Source organism: Panthera onca, chromosome D1, assembly GCF_046562875.1.
Source record: "Panthera onca isolate mPanOnc1 chromosome D1, mPanOnc1 haplotype 2, whole genome shotgun sequence".
Taxonomy (NCBI): Eukaryota; Metazoa; Chordata; class Mammalia; order Carnivora; family Felidae; genus Panthera; species Panthera onca.
This window is the reverse complement of record NC_138348.1, coordinates 111,860,568-111,886,877: the sequence shown is the minus strand read 5'-3', so window position 1 is coordinate 111,886,877 and position 26,310 is coordinate 111,860,568. Positions and strand designations below refer to the sequence as shown.

Here is a 26,310-nt window from a genome sequence, read left to right as displayed (position 1 = left end):
GCATGTATTTGTAATGTACAGCATAATGACTATAGTCAATACTGCTGTGTGGCATATTTGAAAGTTCCTAAGAGAGTGAACCCTAAAGTTCTCATCACAAAGAAAAAAATACTATTTTTTTTTCCTTTTTTGTATCTATATGAGGTGCTGGATATTAACTAAACTTATATTCATTACATGATATATGTGAGTGGTTATGCAGTGGGACTTTAACTCATATGGTGGTATATGTCAATTGTGTCTCAAAAAAATTGGGGGGAAAAGTCTCAGATGACACAGTTGTGTGCATTCTGTCCACTGTTCTTTCAGGAGTGAAATACAGACGTGTGTTCAAGCTATCGAATACAAATGGTGCAATACCAGTGACCCACATATGAGTTGAATGTTTTCAGACTGGCATTTCAAAACTGGTGTGTTTGTATTTAAGACTGGGATTGAACAACATAAAGAACAAAATGCATGCTAATTTTACTTTTCTTCAGTTAGGACATTAAATAGCAAATAAAAAATACAAAAACAAATAAACAAACAAACAGCCATGTCAAATCCAGACAGACTATTGAAGAAAAGAGAAAGTTTTATATTTTAATGCCTTGTCACCACACTTTTTTCCCCTGGGGCCTCCTGTTTTCATTTTTCAGTGGGCCCACAATTTATGCAACCAGCTGTGATGAGGATGTACACTGACTAATGTCCCACACCATCAGCTTGTGAAGAGAAGTAGGACGTGGGGCACATAAATGCTCTGCTTCCTGGAACAAACCACGCAGATGGATGAGGCGAGGGTGCAGTTGCCCTGAAGCTCACCGCAAGACTCGCTCTTTTTGCTGGGGATCCTCGAAACTATCTGAAAATTAAACCCCACTGTTGGATGTCAGTGACAGTTTATGATACTCAGTTGAGAAAGATGCATCAATGTTGCAGTGATTCCTTTGGGAGAAAGCATAAGGAATGTTGGCCATATTGTCACAGAATTTTATGTCATCTGTGTTAACACACACACACACACACAGAAGAGAATTTCCTGGATGTCACGCTGGTTTTTTATGATAAACAGAAGCAAAGAAGTCAGGACAAATGACAGATGTGACAAGTGGGGACCTGGGAGAAGCGGGACTGCATGTGTTGTGGTTCAGCTTCTAACCCGTTTCCCTAAACCAGGCCACACTTGGATTCCTGCAGAAGTGGTCTTCGTGGTCTATCCAGAGGGCCGTGGTGAGACGGGGAGTCACGCGTTTAGAAATCAGTCGTCAATCATAGCCAGTTAATGCTTATTCAACCTTGAGGATTATAAATCAGATCATTTCTAATTAGACAAAATTAATGATGTCAAGACACAAAGGCATTAGTGCATTTTTTAAGACAAATTACGAAGGAGTGTCATACACTGAGACTTTAATTGTCAGCTTAGAAATGCTATTGTTTTCAGATCCTTCCAGGAAAAGGCCATCTATTTTAACCAGTCCCAAAACATTGATGATTAACTTAAAGCTCTCCTTGGGAAGCAGAGCAGAAGACCATCATCACCCGAGTGTATAGAGGGTAGAGAATTTGAAAAGTATTTTTCCAATCAGTCCTTCACAGATGAAAGTAATTTACACTAATATATTTTTTGTAGTTGGTTAATTTTGCTTGAAATATGTTGCTAATGAAAACAAACAAACCAATATTTAGCACTTACTGAGAGCCTCTTATATGTTAAACATTGTGCTAAGTATGTGACATGATTATATTATTTAATACTCATAATCCAACTAAGTTTTAAGATGCTCTTTTTTTGCCCATTTATACAAGAAACACTGCAGGTAAGAGAGATCTCTCCACTCTGCCTTTTGTATGATAGGAGATTTGGCAACTACCCCATTGGATCCCCTCACCTCCTCGTCTACTCGCTATAAATTGTTATACTTCCTACTCCAATTTAAAATGTCTGTGAATATATCATTTATAAGCATAAAGGTGGCCTACTGAGTGTGAGAATTACAATGTATAAATGTGTATGTTTTAGAATTCTGTAAGAGCTCATTTGTATATTCTAAGACATGGAGATAAGAGGAATAAACTAACAATTGAAGCCTATGTTGTGAAGGATGAAGGGAGGGCTATGAGTGCATTCTAGAAAAGAAACTTACCTAAAAATATCAAGCTTTTGGGCACCTGGGTGGCTCAGTAGGTTAAGCATCCCACTCTTGATTTTGGCTCAGGCCATGATCTCATGGTTCAGGAAATTGAGCCCCACATCAGGTTCTGTGTTGACAGCTTGGAGCCTGCTCGGGATTCTCTCTCTACCTCCCTCTCTGCCTCCCCCCTGCTTGTGTTCTCTCTCTCCTTCTCTCTTTCAAAAATAAATAAGCTTAAAAAATAGAGTTTATAACAGCAATACAATGACTTGAGGGACTCCTGAGGACAAAGGGTTAATGGGAAACTCTACAAATCCAAACAGAAGTAAGACCGCCCCTATTCCCGGTGAGGAATCCCAGACTACTGGCTCAGCTAATTTGTTAGCCCCCCCACCCCCCGCCTTGATCAGGCCACCCCCAAGAGCAAAATGTCACAGCTGGCTTCACTACACGATGCCAAGAACACACAAGACCCAGTGTGTTCACTTAGGTGCTCAAACTACCTGCACTTGCCATAGGACCCCGTGTGGGAACATCTGCCATTCAAAGTAGGAATCAAGGGAAACAGCTCAGAACACTCTGTCTCTCCCTATCTCTTTAATTCTTCTGTTGATTTCTTGTCAAATGGACATTTACTTAAACATTTTAAAAACTAAGCTGTATTTCTAAACTTGATGTCTTCTGAAGTTTGTTTCCTGTTTTAAAGAGGCATTTTGGCCCTTACAAAATTATTTTTAAAAATGTAAATTGCCCTTATTTTTATCTAGTACTTCTTGGCCTCATTTTTTCATTTAAGTATTTTTTCATCTGGAGTTTATTTTGATCTCGGGACCGAGTAGAGATTTAACAGTATTGTTGCTCTGGGATGGCTAATTATCACAAAATAATTTATTCAATACTCTATCTCCCCCCCCCCCCCAATTTAAAGTGTCAGTTTTATCACATGCTCAATCCCTATGTGATTCTGGATCTATTTCTGGACTGTCAATTCAGTTCCATTGATGATAATCTATTCCTGGCTGGTAGCATGCTGCTTTCATTATTGTAGCTTTAGAACTTCTTTAGATATCTGGTTGAATTAGTTCCTCATCTTTGGTCAGGAACATTCTGAAGAAGATTTCTTAACAAGATTTACAAGATTGCTTTTTTGCTTTTGAATTTCATAACCAACTTCCTCAGAGCTGGAAAATCCTGATACATTTCATTAAATGGTGATGTTTATGACATTAAAACTTAAGTTCTTTCGTTTAGACTTTTATTAATGTGTATGCTTCTTGTATAGAAATTATATCTTTTACAGTTTTGTTATTCTCTATTTAAATAAATATCATTACAATTCCCTCTCTTCCATGGAAAAGACACATTGTTTTTTCCCTATAGGATTAAATATATGTGGGCTGGCTGAAGATACAAAGTATATAGAGAGACATGAAACATACTCAAGCAAAAAGAGACTCAGTTTAGAGCATCCCATTTTTTGTTTTGTGGTCAACCTGTCTCCCCACTCCTACTCCTGGGCTTTTACTTGGTAAGTTGCAAGTAGCTAGGCTAGTTTCTACCATGAGAATGAAGGTCGATATAAATGGAAGCCTTGAAGTCAACACATGCGTAATATACATGCCTGCATCAGGGGATTTGAAATCTATGGTAGCTGGCTCAAAGAGTCACAGCCTGAATACTCCCCATCTACCTTTAAAGCTGGACTTGCCCATGAATAAAGGAATCATAGTGACTTTGATTTTGTCAAGACTCATAAAAATCAGGAGTAATCTAAGAGTGATAAATTAAAAACTAATCCAGAGAGATCATATTGCCTAGGTGTTTGTATTTATTTTTTAAAAATGTTATAATGTTTAAATGAACTTGCGAATACCCATTACTTTTTTATAATTTAATAATGTCGTTTCTTTGCCATGTAAAGATCCAGCTGGATCACCTGCCTAGTTTACAGCCTTTCCTATTTTACTTCTCCTGTTATTCAAAAATAGGATGCAATCCGTCGGACCCTGGTGGGTACACTCATAACCTAAGCTGAGCCAGCCAGAGTCTCTTCCTAGGGACTCTGACCTTAGAATGAAAAGAAAACCAGTCTCTCTGGGTGATTTTTATATGTGATACGTGATCTCACAAGCTCAGGGCTCCATTTACACCTGCCATGTCAAGCAGTGAGGACAAGGATAGCTCCCAAAGCCCGCAGTCCGAGTATCGTTTTGCAGCCTAGCCAAACTGATCTTGCAGTCAGTGAGATGTGTCTGAGTTTTTTTCACTACACCCTCCCCCTCTTCTTTTATTTGGCTTAAATTAGCTATGACTTGCAATTTAAAAAAAAGAACAAAAGACCTACGTAAACCTAGTCAGTGGCTAGATTAATGGCCTCTCAAACCTGCTACAAATCCCAAACCTGTGATTTGGGCAAGTTGTCTGACTTCTTTCATTCCTTGAGTGTCTTCCACAGTAAACTTGGGATTTAAAACCTTCCTTAAAAATTATAAAGAGGATTGCAGACTAATCTTGTGTGCTCAGGCAGGCTCCAACTGACTTTCAAGAGCCAAGTGTTAAATATTCAAATATTATGCCCCTTCATTGTTAATCCTGTTAATAGCTTGAAATTGGCAACGGGGAAAGTAGTTAAACCACGAAGATTGGCAGTACTGTTTAAAAAGCTGGAGGGTTTTTTGTTTTTGTCTTTTGTTTTTGTTTTTGTTTTTTTATGGCTGTTTACCAGCACACCCCTGATTATACTAATGGATATAAAGCGCTTAGTATACTGGCTGGCCTATCACATGTAGTCAGTAAAGTGTTGTTATCATTATTACTAGAAAATTATACTGCATGTTCCACACCAATGAGCCTAAAGAAGCCCAGCTGTTTGTATTATGAAAACATATACCAGATGTCATTAGCAAATAGGGAAGCCATGATCATCAGAGCTTGTGCTCTGGTGCCAGGAACCGTGTTGGTTCAGGTCTCTTGAGAAGCAGACACCAAGGAGAAATTACACACGCAAGGACTCCTCATAGGGAAAATGCCTGCACAAGGAAAACAGGAAGAGCGTGGGTTGGGGGGCCAACAAACCGGGAGGCAACTAGACCTGAGTAAAGGAGGAGAGCGGAAAGGGTGGACGCAAGCTGCTGGACTGCCTGATTCTCCCCAGAGAAACACCTGAGGGCCCTTGCTCACCGGCGCCCCCTGCCATTCAGGTCAGCCAGGCACATTTTCAAAACCGCTTCCAGAAGTAACTAGTTTCCTGTATGCTGGCTTCAAAGATGCTGCAGATGTTGCCAACTTTATTTTTTTTTAAGTTTTTATTTAAATCCCATTTAGTTATCATACAGTGTTCTAGTAATCTCAGGTGGACAATTGGTGATTCAACATCTCCATACATCACCTCGTGTTCATCGCCCATGTCACCCATCCGCTTTAGCGTGCCTAAAAACAACAATCCTTGTAACGTAAACAAGAGCTCCCTGGGTCCCTCCCTGACCATGAATTTGGATTTTTATATGCACCTCAGGTAGTTTTTAAGGAGTGGAAGGAATACTATAAAACTGCATTTTCGGAAGATTTTTTTTTTCCTTTAAAATTATGAGGTTATTTTAATCACCTTACGTATGGGGTCACTGTTGTGTGCATCTGTAAAATAATGAGGCTGATTGTTGAGATTCATGCAGGGACACAAGACCAACAATGAAACCTGGGCTCATTATTTGGAGTCCTTCTGTTCTTAAGGCCTGAGTCTTCCCATCCTTGCCTAAGCACCGTTTTTCTGGTTTTTCTCCTGTGCCAGGACAGCACGCACAGGGAGTTGCCTTCATTTCTGTTCCTTTCACTTCTTTTTTTTTAACAGTCTCCTTTTCAGTGATCTTGTTTTTACTATATCTCTTATTCTTTTGATACCATTTATTTTTTTTTTCCATATCTCTGGTACTTCTCTCTTGTATTTGCAAAGCTAACCTCCTAATCCAATAGTTTACAAAAAAAAAAAAAAAAGATTCTTACAATTATCTCGTTAGTGGTTTTAGGATTTTCAGGAATTTTTCAGGAATTTTGTTTCCTCCAGTTCATCTCATACAAGAGCTTTCTTAATATCTAAGCCAGATCACTGAAAATCTATTCCATAATTTTGCCCGTTGAACAAAAAAATTTAACTCTACACTGGCATTCTAGATTTCTTATGTTCTGCTCGGTGTACACAGTTCTTCAGTTCTTACCCTGTGTCCTAGAGGTAACTGTTTATGTGATGAAGGTTATGGTTTATATGGTCATTTGGGAGAATGATGGGTCGAACAAAAGTTAATGGTTTCACTTACTTAAGACCTCAGTTCCTTGAAGGTGCCACAGTGCAAGTGAATTTTTAAGACAGATATGCAATATGACTGTTTTCAAGACTGTTTTCAAAACACTTTTGTGAAAATCAGTCTGATTTTATTATGTCATTCCCGACAGCCACCAAGGCTGTCAAATGCACCTCTTTTTGTACATGAGTTCATCATCACGTCTGTATCTTTGTTAGGATCTTTCCTCATCCTGATTTAAACATATATACAGATTTTGATGTAAGACGGACCTTCATAGAGGATGAGACTTGAAGTGTTTGACACACGATAGACTTGGACAGACTCTCTCGTCTTTAGATTGCTGCGTTCAGTAATTTTGAGATACCTTTGGAAGATTACCAGCCAACAATGACATCAAATTTATTCTTCATTAACCATTTTATTTTATTTTTTGTATTTTTTATTATTCTTATTTTTTATTTATTTTTGAGACAGAGAGAGACAGAGCATGAACGGGGGAGGGGCAGAGAGAGAGGGAGACACAGAATCGGAAGCAGGCTCCAGGCTCTGAGCCATCAGCCCAGAGCCCAACGTGGGGCTCCAACTCATGGACCGCGAGATCTTCACCTGAGCTGAAGTCGGACACTGAACCGACTGAGCCACCCAGGCACCCCCATTAACCATTTTATTGATAGTCTATGAATCTTGCCTCTGACTGTGTTATGTTCAGGACTTTTCTAATTGGTTTGTTTGGTTAATTCCTGTGTCCCCTAGAAGACCATTCATATTTCAAGACCAGGTTCCAAATGTATGTTTTCTGTGGTGCTAAGCAGAGATAGTGTGCTACGCATGAGGTGACGTTTGCTGGATTACAAAGTAGTAGTGGGGGCAGGATCTGGGAAGACTCAGGAGTCGGGAACACAAGAATGTGAGGGAGGGAAGTTGAGATAGAAAGCATAGCAATGCTTGCAGGAGAACGGTACTGGTCTAATGTTCTCACTTGGCCCTGCATCATGAACTCGTTCACTGTTCACATAAGCCACTAATTGCAGCACTTGGAAAATGGGCTTTTGTCTATAATAGCCCCAAATATTTCAAGGCAGTGGAGCCTCCTAAAGTAGCAGAGATCAATTTCTCTTAGACCGATGGCCTCGGTCTCTGCATATATGCTTCACAAACGCACCGTTTGTGTTTTTAATATATCATACAGAGATATGGCCTCCCTGCGTTTATAGCTGTTGTAAGGTATTATGCCCAGGGGTATACAGGGTCTGGAGGAAGATTGCTAAGATAAACTAAGAGTTTTTAAACTCAGAAGTTACATGTGGAAGGGAAAAGGCTAACACATACTTGACTGAGGGTATTTTTTTTAAATGGAAACTAGAAATTATTACAACTTCAATGTGTTATCCCCGTAATAGCCCAGCTGATAGCACCAGTGTCTATGTGATAAGAGCCTCAAAGAAAGGTGAGGCAAAAGTCACTTAGAATGACTTGTCAATGAGGTCTTCTGTCTAAGTGACAGTTCTAAAAACAGTGAAGGGTCAATTTTGTGCACTTCAGCTGATTTGATTCAAGAGGCTAACTCTTTACTAAGGAGACTAATAGATAACCTTCAAAAGCTTTCCTTTAAAAATAGAGACAGATTTGACTTCTGAATCTAGAATTAACTTGCATAAACGCTAAGTAAACTGCCATGGATGGAATGAGGTTAAGAATGCAGGGTTTGACAGGAAACTGAGTTCTAGTTTTTATCTTCTACTTATCACCCATTCTTTAAATAGATCCACATCTGCCCCCTGGGCACAATCAGTGGTGGAAGAGACAGGTGCCAAGCCAGGGAAGAGACTAGCCACAGCCAATGGAAGCTTCGGTCATCGGGTTGACCTATCAGTTCTGCGACAGTCAGGGTCTAATAAGGGCTGGGCCGAACCATGTGGAGGCTCCTTTTACCTAAATTGGAAATGTGAGAGCCTGTCCTAAAAGTGCATTGGGGGCTCCTGGGCGGCTCAGTTGGTTAAGTGTCCCACTCTTGATTTCAGCTCAGGTCATGATCTCACAGTATATGGGATTGAGCCCCTTGTGGGTCTCTGTGCTGATGGCACAGAGCCTGCTTGGGGTTCTCCCTTTCCATCTCCTCTCTCTGCCCCTTCCCCATTCATGCGCACATGCGCTCTCTCAAATAATAAAAATATTTTTTTAAAAAGTGCATTGAAAGGTCATGCTTCCCTCAGGCCTCCCTTGTCGTAGTGAAGCGAGGATTGTCAGGACCCACTGGTGATTTGAAGAAGGAATTACTAGTGGTACAGCTTTTATTTTTCAACTCAACCCTATGTGTGCTCTCCCTGGTGAGGCTGTGCTTCTAGAAACTGTGACTACATCTGTAACTTTGACCTCCATCAGTGGCAGAGAGAACTCTGGATGGTACTGTGAACTTCTCACTCTGGGCCCCACCCTATAAATGAAATAAGGGGGGCACGGGGAAAAGGGGAACAGTGATCACCTTTTCGATAAAGGATAGCATTACATAAAACTGAAATGTGATTTTATTGAAACTTTTCTTCTGGTCATCCACTTATTTTCTCACAGAATTGTAAACAATTGAAGCCTTAACCAAACTGATTAAATTCGTGTTTCGGCACCATATTCCTGTCCCTAAAACATAGTCATGTACGTGTAGCAAGTTCTAAGACACAGTCTATGGTGTTCTAATGTATGTAAATGTTTTTCTTTATGAAGATAGAAACATACAGAATGACCTCCTATACAGAGAGTGGGCACAGTCCCCAAGTAGATGAACTGTAATAACTTTAACAGTATCTTAAACATTATGGCATTTAATTTTTTTTTTTTAACGTTTATTTATTTTTGAGACAGAGAGAGACAGAGCATGAACGGGGGAGGGTCAGAGAGAGGGAGACACAGAATCTGAAATAGGCTCCAGGCTCTGAGCCGTCAGCACAGAGCCCAATGCGGGGCTCGAACCCACGGACAGTGAGATCTGTCGTTAAAACATTCTGAAAGGGTTGAGCCAAGTATGATAAAAAGAGGTCATACTGTGTAAATCACTCAAAGACCTGGTTTCATCCCTTACCCCCAGGTGTCTTTTTTTTTAAAGAATGGGAAAAACAATGTGATGGGTATCTTCATATTATTTCCTGCAAGAGTATATTAAAGCATATTAATTTAGCTCTTGACCGTACATGATTCCCAGATGATCAGTCAGAGCTAGTTCATGTCTGTGTTCAACAATCCTGAATATATGCTGGCCTCACTCAACAGCCATCCGTTTCTCCCACAGCTTGGGAGTTACCATTCCTATGCAACTGTTGCCTCCTTACCAGCGCCAGGGTAAAGGATGCCTGGCAAGGGTCATCGTCTTCACTTCCTTTCATCTGCTGTCCTGTTTCCTTTGTGCTGCAAGGCATCTGGAAAGGTCAGCAATTCGGTCCGAATGAATGCTGACCACTATAGTCATTGACGTAAAAGCCATCTGGTCTCTCCCACTATCACTTACCTAAATTTATTTTCTTTCCTGTTCCTTGGACTTTCATAAAACCAAGCGCTCTTAGAGGACTGCTAGTTCTTTTCCATCACTGGGTATGGTGGTTGGACATTGGTCCTAATATTGCCAACCTAGCATCTGCTAATAAGTCCCTGTTTCTTTTACATCAAACAGCCTCCTATTTGACATGAGCCAGAAGGGCCTGTTAGGATACCGCTATTGGCTATCGTACCAGGAGCATCCAGTTGTGATGAAGTTCCAGCAATTCTGACAAGTCCCAGTGGCCTTGCTCACCTGTGGGATTTAGCGTAAACTGTTGCCCTATGCACAATCTTCTCCTTTCATTCCCGCTGGTTCCTTAACTGCTGTGGTCATTGTGTCCTAAGGTAGATGTTGGTACCTCTGAAAAGGTGTTCCTGACTACCAAGAGTTGGATTGCTATGCCTTCTGTTCTTTAATAGTAGTCTGTATTTGTAGGCAATATAGACCTTTAAAAAGTGGCCTCATTTCACAGACCTGAGTTCAAATGTGAATATTGCTACTCACTAATTATTTATCTCTCTCGGATTCATCTTCTGTAAATTTAGAAGAATAATCCCTTCATAATAGATTTACGGCAAGGGTTAATGGGAACACAGATGTAAAAACCATCACAATTCCCGGAGCTGTGATATTTAAGTAGCATTCTGTCTGTTTTTAATGAATACAGACAACTCTAGTGCGGTCTGGCAGGAAGCCCCATCTCTTCCTTCCAAAACCTCTCTGCTAAGTTACAGCTCCTGGGTGCTTCTGAGAGACTTTTAACCAGGAGAAGTAAATTGGGTGATCACTACATTTAAACATCTCTCATTGCCCAAATTCTCATCTCTGAGCTAGGAGACTTTGTTGGCACAGCCCAAACACACTCAGAGAACTAAATGCCATCATTTTTCAGGGTGGCATAAAGACAGTTGCTTATGTGCCTGTATCCACTGCTTAATTTCACATTGAACATTGACATAACTGTGTGTGTGTGTGTGTGTGTGTGTGTGTGATTCAGTACATGTGTGTTTTTATAAATGTATGCAAATTTATATTCTTATAACTTTTTTTCCCCATAGTGTTATATCAGTTTTGGGGGTACAATTTAGTGATTTGTCAATTCTTTACATTACTCAGCGCTCATCATGAGAAGTGTGCTCTTAACCCATTCCCCCCCGCTCTGGTAACCATCAGTGTATTCTCTGTATGTGAGAGTCTAGTTGTTGGTCTCTTATTTTTTATTTGTTTTGTTTTTTAAATTCCACATATGAGTGAAATCATAGGAACTTATTTCACTTTGCATAATGCTCTCTAGCTCCATCCATGTTGTTGCAAATGGCAAGATTGCATCCTTTTTTGTGGCTGAGTAGTATTCCATAATATCTAGATACCTAGATATAGAGAAATGGGGAGAGAGAGAGAGAGAGAGAGAAAGAGAGAGGCAGAGAGATAGAGATAATACAGAGATAGTATAGATGCATTTGATATAGATATATACATTTTTCTTATTCATTCATCTATCAGCAGACAATTGGGTTGTTGTCCTGTCTTGGCTATTGTGAATAATGCTCCAATAAACACAGGGGTGCATCTATGTTTTCAAATAAGTGTTTTTGTTTTCTTTGGGTAGATACCCAGTAGTGGAATTTATTGGATGGTAGGGTAGTTCTATTTTTCAGTTTTCAGAGGAGTGTCTATACCACTTTCCACAATGGCTGAGTCTGTTTGTATTCCCACCAACGGCGCATGAGAGCTCCTTCTCTCCACATCCTGACCAACATTTGTAATATCGTGGTCTTTTTCATTCTGGCCATTATGGCAGCTGTGAGGTAATATATCTCATTGTGGTTAGCATTTCCCTGATGATAAGTGATATTGAGCATCTTTTCATGTATCTGTTAGTCACTTTTATGTCCTCTTTGGAAAACAAAAAACATCTATTCATGTTCTATGCCCATTTTTAATTGGATTATTTGGGAAATTTTGGGAAATTTTGGATACTAACCCCTTATTAGATATATCATTTAAAAATAACTTCTTCTGGGGCGCCTCGATGGCTTAGTGAGTTAAGTGTCTGACTTCGGCTCAGGTCATGATCTAATGGTTTGTGAGTTCGAGCCCCATGTCTAACTCTGCTGACAGCTCAGAGCCTGCAGCCTGCTTCAGATTCTATGTGTGTTGGGTGTGTGTGTGTGTGTGTGTGTGTGTGTGTAAGTGCATGTGCATGCATGTGCTTGTGTGTGTGTGTGTGTGTCTGCCCCTCTTCTGCTCACAATCCATGTCTCTCAAAAATAAACATGAAAAAAATTTTTAAAGAAAATAACTTCTTCCATTCAGTAAGTTGTCTTTTTTTATTATTATCTCCTTCACTGTGCAGAAACTCTTTATTTTTGTGTAGTTCTAATGGTTTAATTTTGCTTTGTTTTCCTTGCCTTAGGACATAACTAGAAAAATGTTTCTATAGTTAATGTCCAAGAGACTGCAGCCCATGTTTTCTCCTAGGAGTTTTACAGTTTCGGGCTTATATTCAGGTCTTTAATCCATTTTGAGATTATTTTTATGTATGGCATAAGAACGTGGTGCAGTTTCATTCTTTCACATGTGGCTATCCAGTTCTCCCACCACCATTTGTTGAATAGACTGTCTTTTCCCCATTGTATGTACTTCCCTCCTTTGTTGTACATTAATTAAGCATATAAGCATGGGTTTATTTCTGGCCTCTGTATTCTCTTCCACAGATCCATGTGTCTATTTTTGTGCCAGTTCAATGCTTTTCTGATTACCACAGCTTTATAGTATATCATGAAATCTGGAATTGTGATGTCTCCAGCTTTATTTTTTCTCAAGATGGCTTTGGTTATTTGGGGTCTTCTGCGGGTTCCATACACATTTTACCATTATTTGTTCTAGTTCTGTGAAAAATGCTCTTGGTAGTTAGATGGAGATTGCATTTTGTTTTGTCACGTGAGGACCCTCTCATCACCCTCCTCTTCTATAACACAGAGGGCACATGAGCCAATTATTTGTATGTATGACTTATACTCCTTTCCTTGACTCTAGCAGTTGAGAAACTGAGCGCTTGAGTAGTCCCTGTAGCTTGTATGCTATTGCCCACAGAATAGCATACTTTTTGTCCAAAGACTTCCCTTGACTTTTTGTCCAAAGAAAGAACCACTGAGAGACTGAGTGTTTTCCAAAATGTTATTTCCGGTGGAAAGTGAGCTAAAATACTGCATCACCTTTTAGCAGAAGACTGTTTCCTTCACCTGTTCTAACATTATTAGATAGAGGGCTTTTCCCTGCTTCCTGAAGACCAGAAAAATGATTTCCTGTTGACTTTTCCTGGGAATATTGTAAGCAAGTAATTATCTCTTGTAGCTAACCTTTTAAACTCAATGTTGACATAAATTGGTTAATACTGGTTTTTAAAAATCAGCAGTATATTCAAAATCCCACCAATTTTGTGTGTGTGACTAAGTTTTTTAAGAATGCTTTAAATCTAAGCATATTATTCATTCTGAGGAATCTAAGCAGCAAAGAAACATCCATTGCCTCTGCTTTAGAAATAAAATATTTGTCAGATTTACTGATGCAACTAGCCTAGTCTGAATTTACCTCAAAGAAATATTCATTTCCCTATAGCTCATTCCAAGAAATTTTAGTTCAAGAAAATTTATTAGACCTTATTTCTGTTCTGAGAACTAATACCACGTGATAAGACAGACATGGTGTTAAAAAATTACTTGTAGTTAAATGCTTCTAGCGTTTTTCTTTGTGTCACAGCTTTTTCAGGGGTGTGTTCTGAGGTTTTTTAGCATTCAGCCTGTTCAGCCAGGGATGCAGTATTGTTACTTTTATGATCTGATAATGAGAAATGCCACCAAAATATTGAGGGTATCCTGATAGTACTGGGGAGCAGAGGCCATCCTGGTATCTCCCCCTGTGGCCTCACTGTGTTCTCAGACATGGCTTCATTGCCTGGGCCGTATATACTGGCTGCACTGAGCTTTCAGCTTCTTTGACAATCTGTGTATTTCCTTAAAGCAACAACAGCAGTGGCCAAACCTTAGCTTGCAATGCGACTAACTGTTACACTGTTCCTTCCTATTGCTACCTACTGCCTGCTACCACTAACTGCTGCTAACGGCTACTGCTGCTATAAAAGAACACAAATTACTAACAAGATAATATATTAACCAGTTCTTCCCCTGCTTTCACAAAGAAGCAAAATTCTGAAGGCCTGACAGAGATAAATTGAATGCAAGGAATGACTTTTCTGATCACATGAGTTGGTTGGTCGACACTGGGGCAGGGGTGAAGGCAGTCGGAGACTTCCCGCAGTCACCAGTATCCTCTTTAAATCGAGACACTTGAAACAGATGGCCACTTCATGTCCTTTGAGACTAAATCTAGTAATTTAGACTACTAAGAAGCGATTCACTACTCCCATTAATTGTTCTTTTATCACTCATTCACTAATTCATCAAGTCCTTTATTCAATTGACTTTTATCCAGCACATCCTTTTTGTAAGACTCAATAATAGGTACAGCAAAGTATACGAAGATGTATGTAGTGTGTTGCCATTAATTCTTTAGAACACAGTTTAGCTTTAGTAGGCTTCCTGCCCCCAAATTAGACTTTTTAAGAGCTAAGTGATCTATGTTGCCCCCACCACTTGCTAGCCCACCATGGTGGCTAGAATGGGTTTACGGTGAAAACCATAGTTAATTCAAAGTAGAAGCAAGGAACAGCAAATCAATATTTTCTCTACAGAGAGCCTGCCTTAAGCTAAATTGTAAGAGCATCTCTGTCGCATCTCCATATTTTTTTTTTTGTAAGAGTACTTTTTTCTTTCTGCTGCCCATTACCAACCATTCAAAAGACTCCATGACCAATATACTCTAGGCTACTGAAAAGCGAGAGATTCCTGATTTCATTTTCCATGAAACAACAATAACAACAACAACAACAGAAAAGCCTTGTCTTTCTGGACCCTAACTTCTGAGGATGTTGCTCTCAACTAATTTATATAATAACACATTTTTAATAATGATGCCTCACAGGAAAGTTTGCTACACTCTGGTAGATGAACTGATGCTAATGTCTTTGGAGACCCACATCCCTATGAGAGACATAGCCCCATCCCAGAGGACTGGCTTCCAGAGAGGGGATTATGGTTGTATGTCTCAATGAAGACCTAATTACAGTGCCAGTAACTCCAAATTGAACATTTAATTCTTCACCACCAAACTTAACAGAATCTACTATTCACATATTTGCCCATTTTCTTCTAGTGTGTTATTTGCTTATTTGTTTTTATTGATTTGTGATGGTCTTCCATTGGCTGCTACAGGTGTTTCAAATATCTTGTAGTCTGACCCTTGTTTTTGAACTTTATACTATTGTATAAGATATTTTATTTAGATTTAGCCTAATTTATCATTGTTTTATTTTGCAATGTGTGCTTTTAATATCATGTTTAAAAAAATACTTCTTTATACTCTCATCACAAAAAATATGTTTTCTACTAGACTTCTGCTTTTTTAATTTGGAGAGATATTGAAACTTAGTGTCCAATGAATCAAAAAGAAAATTTGCCAGTAACATTTCCAAAAATTTTAAAAGGGCTTTAGATATGTACTACCCCAAATCAGTAAAATATTAAAATGTAACCAAGAAGATACATATCAAAACCATAACTGTGGTTGATTCTGAGTCAACACAATGACACCAGGTACAACACAATGCTTATTTATATTTGTATGATGAATAACATGGCCAGAAGATCTTACGTGATAGTAAAAACTGTAGCGATGGCAACAGTAGCAATAACTATCACCATGTATTAGCATGTCCTATTTCACAGATCTCAAAGATTTTGCATTCATTGTATCACTGAATCCAGTAATGTGAAGTAAATATCATTATTATATATGAAACTTCATTGATTAAAAAAAAAAGATCAAAGAGTTCAGTGTCATAAAACTAACGATTCTGTAAGAATTTGAAAATTGGACCAAAAAAGAGGTTGTCTTAAGGTCAGTGTGGACGACAGAAGTTTCTGAAGGTGGCTCCTGAAGGTGTTACCCCTAAATCCAGAGAACGGGTGCCTATGATTATGTTGTGTTGTATGGTCCACTTTAATATGGGGAGTCTGGATGGGCCTAACCTAACGGCAGGAGTCTGTGAAAGCAGAAAGTTTCCCCAGCTGGCGACAGAAGGGGCAGGCATCTGGAAGAGACAGAAAACCCAGAAGAACTTAGTGCATTGTCACTGGTTTGAAGTGGGAGGAGGACACAGGAGAAGGAATGAGGGAGGTGGCCTCTAGGAGCAGGAAGTGGCCCCCAAATGACAAGGACCTCAGATTTACTCCCACAAGGCAATGGATTATGCCAAGGACTTGAATGCACTTGGAAACAGATAATTCCTCAGATTTCCCAGAGAAGAACCCAGCCGGACTGCCTTATGATTCTGGCCTTGTGAGGACATAAACAGAGAATGCAGCCAAATCCATCTGGCCTTGTGACCTCCAGAACTGGAAGACATTGATAAGCATGGTTTTAAGCTGCTAAGTTTGTGGAAACTTGTTATAGTAACAAAGGACCATAGATTCTCCTTGTGGCTACCTGGCAATGCCCCCTGAATATGTAACTCCCCTAAAGTTTGTCCCATAGTGATCAAATTAAGCTTTGAAAGTTCTGCCTTCCATCATCACTGATAGACATATTGCTATTATCATGAAGCTTTCTACGACTGCCACTACTGCTAAAAATGACAATAATAATGCCCTGTACTGGGTGACCATGTGCCGGGAGATAGCCAGATCCCAATTACAAAGATTCTAATATAATAGGTCTCAATAGGGGTGGGAATCTGCATGTTTTTACAGTTACTAAGATAATACTGTTACACAGTCAAGATTAAGAAATCACTGGGTTGTAATAGGCTGCCATAACTTCTAGTGCCTCAGAATGTGACTGTATTTGGAGATAAGGTAATTAAGGTTCAATTAGGTCATCCGATTTGGGTCCGAGATCAGTATGATGGTGTCCTTGTCACAAGAGGAAATCTGGACACAGAGAGACATTAGGGATGTCCATGCACAAAGAAAAGGCCATGTGGGGACACAGCAAGGTGGTGAGCCAAGGAAGAGAGGCCACAGGAGAAACCACACCTGTAAATACCTTGAGTTTGGATGTGGAACTTCCAAAACTGTGAGAAGATAAATTTATGTTGTTTAAACCACCCAGCCTGTTGTATTTTGTTATAGAAGCCCTAGCAAATCAATACAGGTGCCATTCATTTATTTTTTTATTGTGGTTTTGGTCCTTATTTGTAATAGTAATTTATGCAGATAAATCAAAATGCCATGCATCACCGCCCTCCAAACATACACAGAAAATAAATTTATATAAATCTTCTGAGGAATCGAATATCTTCTAGAACTCAGAAGTTGTTAAATCAATTCTCAGGTTAACTGCCTATATATATATATATATATATATATATATATATATAACCTTTTTATATATAAGGTTTATATATAGGTTTATATATATATATATATATAAAGGTTTATATATAAGGTTTATAACCTTTATATATATATATATATATATATATATATATATATATATATATATGTTATATAACCTATATAACTGCCTATATATATGTGTGTGTGTGTATGTGTGTATATACATATATATATATACATATATACATATATATATATATATATATAAAACCTTTTTTTTAAATCTAAGACAAAAATTTAATTATTAAAATTTTAAGATTGAAAAACACAAAAAGGCAATATTTTATACATTAACTAGGGAAAACATAGCAAATTCTCTTGGGTCATTTTAGTTTGGAAATATACTCTAGTCTTGCCTTATATGAAGTAATCAGAATAGGGTTCAAATTTTCTGAATAATAAGAAGAATGATTTTTTTCCATGAAATTGTCTATTAATGTAAAAAATGTAGAGTTGAGTTAGATAATTTGGGAACAAAAATTAAAACAGCTCAAGGAAAATCATGTCTATGAGATGAGAATTCATTTTTTTAAGGAATTATTTGAAAAAGTTTGAAAAGCTTCATGTCTGTAATTCCATTTTATTGTCATTATATCCTAGATTTCATTAGAAAAGGTTTCTTTGGGCATAGTACTATTTTCAATTAATGTGCTATTTTTAATTACATTATAAATAATACACTTGCATTGTTAACATTAATGACCAACTTTTTTCATATTACAAGTAAAAAAACAAGTTCTTTTTTCAATTAGCTTTTAACATAATAGTTATAGATCATATTCCATTGTTGCAAGCTTCTGTTCAAAGGCTATGATGAGAGCCTCTTTGAAACAAGGAATGATAAATACAGGAAAACCTAAGATCAGAGGTAGGTCAACAGAGCATAAAAGTCAAGACAGAACAGGATTTTAGAAGCAAATTGCTAAAAGGAAAATGCTTTCCAAGCTCATTAACAGACAAATTGAAAAGAGTAAAAATGGACCTGATTTCATGTGAAAAATAGCAAATTTTAGTCCTTGCTAATGCAATTAAATGGTTCATTTAGAAAAAGTCTACTCATTTTAAGGAACGGTCTCTTGCTATTACATGCTATTGAAACATGAGGTATTATTATGAGGCCAATTTTTACAGTGCGTTTACGTAAGACCCTCATGTTCATTGTAATTTTGCCAGTAAATATAGCTATATTTGATTCTATGTTCTTTGTTTTTTACTTACGATTAAATAATACAGTGACTACAGTGAGGTCAGGATGAACTCAGTACTAATACCTGTGATGTGTCTGTTTGCAAACTGAAGTCATTCCAAACATTAAAAGTGGTGACATTTGAAATAGCCTTCAGAGTACGTGTAACATTCACCTGGAAGAGAAGAAAAAGATGCTGAAAAAACGTTTCCTCAGTTAAAGGCTGCCATAAATTTTGATTTTGGGAAGAAAAAAATGCCTATTTTCTTTCTTCCCACCCTGCCTTCTGTATCCCGTTTTCAGCTTTGCAGAATTGCTTTCTCTAAGAGAAGCCTAAGTATATTTTTGCATCAAATCTCTTCAAGGCTTCACCACACAAAGCCCATTATAAATAAAAGAGGAAATAGTAAAATTATGGGGACCGTATCTGTCAGGATTTACTTGGAGAAGCGGAACACTGAGTATTGTGGGAGTTGGTGGTTTATTCAAGGAAAGGAACAACTGAAAGAGCGAGTCGGAGGGTCAGAGAAAAAGTCACTAAGTCACTCCTCCGCAGGTGCTCAAATGGATCACACAGGTAAATGTGAGAAACCTACCAAGTAGAGCCATCAAAGTAGGACCGTGGGAGGGAAGACGTGGCAAAACCTAGGGGAAGTTGTCTCAGTGCCATGTCTCGGGGTCGAGGACACGTCTGGGGGGCCTTGTGTCCTGTTGGTCAGTAGGGCCAATTTGGGGGCAGACCAGCTGGGGGCAGAAAAACAGTGAAGTAAGTGCGGGTTGGATGGGACAGGCTGTCTCTGGCCATCACTGTATCGGCTGCAGTGGCCTGACATTACTGCCTTTATTGTCACTCACAAGCGTGCAGTGAAGGGTGTTTTGGAAAGTGTAGTTCACAAGCCTTAATCCAGTTGCCAGAATGCAATGTTCCATAGAAAAGAAAAGATGGTGGTCAGATTAGGTTTCTTAACATATGGTCGAAAGGAACTGAGGAGTGCCCATAAATTAGCTTAAAAGTGTTTGTGAAACCATAAAACCATAAAAGATGAGATTAGATATATACATATATGTTATTAATATATGTACATTATACATATATTATATGCATATATGCATATGTATATGTGTATGTTGTATAGTGCATGTATATATGTATCATATGTATCTACACATTGTATACATCTTCATATATAGTATATGAATGCATGTATGTGTGTTATATCCACACATCAATGAATGAATGTGCATTTTTCATGGAAGTTGTTTCAGATCTTTCCTCAGCTTATCCCAGACACCTGAGGTACAAAAAGATTTGAAACCACTTCTTCTAAAATGATCTTTTTTTGGCAAGCATGAAATCTGTCATTTGCCACATCGTGCATAACTGGTGACGAAGCGGTAATTCATGTTTTAAATTTGAGCATTTTATTTTTATTGTGTGCATGCAATGAAAGAAGAACTAGGGTTTTTAAGTGAAAAGGAAGTTATTTTCTTGCTGTTGAGAAATAACTAAAGTATGTAGACTAGCAGGGATACTTACATGTAAATTTTCATAATAACAAGTGTATAAATATGTTTATGCACATACGTGTTTATAACAACCATAGATCAAAGAGGGCTAACATTTAGTGTCTTGGAGCTGTGAAGAACTGCAACAACATGGATGGGTCTTGAGGGCATGATGCTAATTGAAATACATTAGAGAGAGACAAATATTTTAAGATTTTCCTCACACGTGACATCTAAAAAATAAAAAAAGAAACTCAGAAAAAGGACCAGATTTGTGGTTACCAGAGGCTGAGATCCGGAGAGAGGGAAGTTGCATGAAGGATGTCCAAGGTACAAACTTCCAGTTAAAAGATAAGTAGGTACTGGGGATACAACGTATGGCATGAAGGTCATGGTTAACGCTGCCATATGGTATATTTGAAAGTTGTCAAGTGAATAGGTCCTAACAGTTCTCATCACAAGGAAAAACACATTATTATTATTTTTCTGCTTTTTATCTATATGAGATGATGGTTGTTAACCAACCATTGCGATAATCATTTCACAATATAAGTGACAAGACATTATGCTGTGCAACTTAAACCTAAAAAGTGCTATATGTCAATTATGTCTTAATGAAACAGAGAAAGAATAAAAATAAAACTAGCTAATTTAGGGGGCCTGAGCTCTGCAGGAGTTTTTTTTTTTTTAAAGAAAAAAAAAGAAAGAAGGGAATTTTGCAATATGTAAAATCATGGGAGCCTTGAGGACATCGTGCTAAGTAAAATAAGGAAACAACAGAAGGACATATATTGCATGATCCCACTTACATGAGGCATCTAAAGTAATCTAATAGAATCAGAGTAGAATGCTTGTTGCCAGGGGCTGCAAGGTGAATAATTTCTAGAAATTTGTTGTACAACATTGTTGCTGTCATTAACAGTAGCATACACTTAAAACTTTCTCAGTGAGGTAGATCTCCTGTTAAGTGTTATTACCATGATAAAATATACTTCTAAAAAAACAGAATAAGCACAGATTTCCTCCATTTTGACAATGGCATTTGAGACAATGAGAATAGTGTACAAAGTGTTTATCAGAGAAAAGCATATTTTTTGTGTGTATATATTTATTTATTTACATTATATACTTATATGTAAGTAATATATAATGTATGTATTATAATTACGTTATTTATAGTTATTAACTATATATGTGTGTGTATAAATTTGGTGCTAGCATAAAATCTAAGGGACAAATGATGTTTAAAACAGAAGTTGAGATGTAGAATAAGAATATCTCTCTCTCTCACAACCTACCCCTCCCCATCACTCTGCCCATTATAGCAACATGCAGTTTAGAATGTTGAAGGTTTAAATTGCACAAATATGAATTGCATGTATCATTTCCTTTGACAGTCATTCTCATGTTGCAAAATAGCACAGAGGCAAAATGTCTGGACTCTGGAATCAGACACATGAGGTTTGAATGGTGGCTGTGTGATATAGTAGATAAGAGACATTAGGCAATTTACAACAAAAATAGTTAATTCTGCAGTGTTTTCCAGAATGTTGTTATCTATGTGCTTTGGATGAGTACAGTAGCCTCTTTGGGCCTCAGTTTTCCCATATGTAAAGCCAGGACTATAAAACATTGTTTAGACAAAATATGTGAAACTATTATCGAAATGCATAGCACATGGAATATTGTTCATTGGTTTATGTTTTGATGTTCTAGCTGGAGGGAACAGCATGTGTAAAGAGGTGGAGATGGGAATTTGGGGGTATTGAAGAAACAGAAATGAGGCTAAACTCAGGGGACACTAGCAGGAAAGGGAAAGAATTTATATAATGAGGCAGAGATGTAAGCAGAGTGCAGAACATATAGAACCTAATAGACCATGGAGTAGTGTTTGGGTTTTTATTCTAGAGATTTTGTTGCAGCCATTGAAGGACCCCCTAAGAGCAGAATGCACATCTTCTCAAGTGCACAGGGACATCCTCTGAGGTCGATCATATGTCAGGCTATAAAACAGCTCTCAACAAATGTGAAAATATTGAAATCATGCAAAGTGTGTTCTCCATCCAGAATAAGATGAAATTATAAATCCATAACAGAAGGAAATTTGACTGACTCCAAAATATGTGGAAATTAACAACACACTCTTACATAGCCAATGAGTCACAGAAGAAAGAAAAATTAGAAAGGACTGTGATATGAAAGAGAGAGAGTGAGAGAGAGAGGCAAGCCATAAAACCCTCTTAATTATAGAGAACAAGCTGAGGGTTGCCGGAGGGGAGGTGGGTGGGAGATGGACTAGATGAGTGATGGGAACAAAGGAGGGCACTCGTTGGGATGAGCCCCGGGTGTTATATGTAAGTGATGAATCACTCAATTCTGCTCCTAAAACTAATATTATGCTATATGTTAACTAACTAGAATTTAAACAAAAACCTATTTAGCCAAGAAAGAGAAAGCACTCTGATATGAGTGAAAACAAAAACACAACATAACAAAATTGATGGACTGCAATGCTTAGGAGGAAATGCATAGCTGTGAATGCCTGTATTAAAACAGAAAAAAAAAACAATCTCAAATCAATAACAGAACATTTGGCCTTAAGAGCTAGAAAAAGAACAGCAAATTAAACCCATACCAAGCAGAAGGAAGAAAATAATAAAGATTAGACCAGAAATAAATGAAACAGACACTAGAAAAATAGGGGAAACGATCAAAACCAAAAGTTTGTTCTATCAAAACATTGGCAACATTGGCCAACTTTTAACAAGACAAGTGGGGATAAAATAAAGACAAATTAGTAAAATGAAAGAGGAGGAAAAACTGTAGGTCTTAAATAAAAAGGGATTGTAAGAAAATACTATGACCAGTTGTATGCCAACAAGTTAGATAACCTAAATGAAATAAATTCCTAAAAAGACACACTCTAATGAATCAGAATCCAGAAGAAAGAGAAAATGTGCATGGATTTACAACAAGTAAAGAGACTGGATTAGCAATCATAAAATTGCAACTCCCACAAAGAAAATCCCCACATCAGGTGGCTTCACTGGTGAATTCAGCCAAATGTTCAAAGAACTAAGGACAACTTTTCACCAACTCTTTCAAAAACAGAGGAAAATGGATCCCTTCACAACTCATTCTAGGAGGCTAGTATTATTTTAATTCCAAAACCAAGCAAAGACATCCCATGAAAAGAAAACTACAACAGCATCACAGGATTGGTTCAGTATATGAAAATCAATCAACATTCATCATCAATAAAATAAAATACAAAACCCACATGATCATCTTAATAAGCACAGAAAAGTTAATTGACAAAACCCAGCAAAAGACAAAAGAGTTCTTTTTTCTGAGATCAAGAATAAAACAAGACAGTATTTCTCTTCAACACTGCACTGGAGGGTTTTACTAAGGTACTTAGGCAAAAAAAAATTGTGTTTTCTATGTTGAAAAGAGGAAATAAAACCATAACTATTTCCAAATGCCCTTGTCTTGAATTTAAAACCTTAAGGAATTCACACACACACACACACACACACACACACACCTTGATAGACCTAATGCACGAGTTCAGTTTGGCTGCAGAAAGACAGTTGATCTACAAAACCAGTTATTTTTCTACACACTTGCAATGAATAATGTAAAGAAAAAAAACAAAGAAAACAATTCAATTTGCAATAGTATAAAAAAGAAGAATAAAATAGTGCAGAATGAATTTATTTTTTTTTTTAATTTTTTTTTTTTCAACGTTTTTTATTTATTTTTGGGACAGAGAGAGACAGAGCATGAACGGGGGAGGGGCAGAGAGAGAGGGAGACACAGAATCGGAAACAGGCTCCAGGCTCCGAGCCATCGGCCCAGAGCCTGATGCGGGGCTCGAACTCACGGACCGCGAGATCGTGACCTGGCTGAAGTCGGAGGCTTAACCGACTGCGCCACCCAGGCGCCCCTAGTGCAGAATGAATTTAATAGAAGGAATGAAAAACCTGTACAATGGAAATGACAGCAACCTTTGAAAGAAATGAGAGAAACGAAAAACCTAGATAAATGGAAAGACATCGTGTGTTCATGGATTAGAAGTCTAAATATTTTTTAAAATAGACATGATATTCAAATTCATCTACAGTTTAAACCTTATCCCCGTGAAAACTCCCTGCCTTTTTTGCAGAATGGTAATCTGACCCTGACATTCACACGAGAATACAAAGGATCCACAACAGTGAAAACATTTTTGAAAAACAACAAAGTTATGGGCTTTACACTTCTTGATTTCAAGCCTTCCTGCCAAACTAAGAGAATCTACAAAACGAAGAGAATTGAAAAACATAGTTCCAGCAAACATGTGCAACCAAACGTCAGAGCAGCATTTTACATATTAGCCAAAAAGTTAGAACAACCCAAATATCCACCAACTGATGAAAGGATTGTTTTAAATGGGCATATTCCTACAATAGAATATGATTCAGTCATAAAAAGAAGTTCTGATACGTGCTAAAATACTAACGAACCTTGAAAATATGAGAGGAGCCAAACACAGAAGGGCATATGCTGTATTATTCCGGTGATAAAAATGGTCCAGCAAAGGCAAATCCATAGAGACAGAGGGCCACACCTACCAACTTTGTGTAGACCACCAGTGCCCACGAGAGCCTGTGGTCCCCTGCTACTCACTGCCTTTAGGACTACCCTACCTACTCTACAGGTTTCTCCTGGGTACTTTATAGAGAAAAAAAGTCCCAGGAAGGCTTTAATTCAAATAATAAGCCACGTACATGGAATGGTTCCAAGACCAACGCCCTGAAGCATGCGATCATAATCCCAGGGTGCCAGATGGCCATTAGGCATGTACTTGCTAAGGTGCCATTGTGGCTATCAGGCACTCTGTCTCCTGACCTCCTGTCTCCCGACTTGGCCACTTCTGCCAAGGATGTGTTGGAAAAGAGGGCCTTCTCAGGGAAGCATGATGATTTGGTGGGAGATGCAGCAAACCAGCAGGTGCGAGAGTGGCATAATCAAGTCTGAGTTGTCCCAAAAGATGCCATGGGAACTGCTCAAGAGAAAACCATTCTGAAACACAGCTGGAACAAACACCAAGCAACCATAACTGTAGCTGGTCAAAGAGCTAGAACAAGGTCAGGTCCTGGGGGGTTAGGGGGCGGGGGGGCTCTTGCAGTCATTAACCCTTTAGGTGCTGGGTTGTGGAAAGTTGGGGAGGTAATTATATAGAAGGCCAGAAGACTGGGTCAAATTGTAGAGGGTAAAAAAAGGGGGTCTTGTTTAGAGCAGTGGGTGTTTATCAACCAATCCAGAAGTAGTACAGTGTTTTCACAAGCAGGGTGGTCATCCCTTTGCATATGAGCTGGATGTTAGCACTTGCTGATGGGCTCTGAAGAGTGAGCAAAGGGAAGAAATGAATCAAGAATAATTCCTAGGTATTAGTCTGAGCAAACGGGTGGTTGCACTTAGCTACTATTATGCTGATTAATGAGAAACAGGGTGGGGAGAGGTAATAAAAAGAGGTTTAGAGCAACTCACATTCATAAAAGCATGCATGTTACATATGAGGCTTATCATTTATCCTGAAATCCTTGGCAAATTTGGGGCTAGAGATACAGATTTTGGATGGTGCTTGAAAGTCTAGGACTCTGAAATCATCAACCCAGCCTGCATACCTAGCAAAAGGGGACCAGGAATGAGGCCCTGAGCCCTCCAGTACTCAACAGAGAGGAGCGAAGGAGCCCATGGAATCCACAAGACCTCCTTCACTTCTAACATCAATTGCATGTCTAAGTGGTTCCCCAAAACAGGCTGAGTTTTGATAATTCTGTAGAATGACTCACAGAACTCATTGGAAGGTGTTATTTTCTGGAATCTGTGAGTAACAGTATTCACAGAGTATTGCCACCCAGGTCAGCTCACCCGAGCTGTGGTGTCCAAAATTGTTATTGGATCCATGGTTGACTGCACATCTGAGTGACCTTTAGTTTCCAGGCGTTCCAGAAGTAGAGCAGACACGGGAGGCCCCAAAGCCCCCATCATTAACCACATGGTTAGACTGCCAAGTGGCCAAGGCCCCCTGCTGAACAAAGACACTTTTATGAGGCAGGACGTTCCAAGAGTCTAGATACCACATCCAGCAGTGCAGGGAAAGGGCTGG

General features: G+C 38.5%; 1 long non-coding RNA gene across 1 annotated transcript in view; it reads left to right on the top strand.

The window, feature by feature from the left end:
• The window catches only part of LOC132660785 (uncharacterized), a 493,076-nt gene that overhangs the window by 466,490 nt on the left and 276 nt on the right, over positions 1-26,310 (top strand). The gene's annotated exons all lie outside the window — the stretch shown is intronic.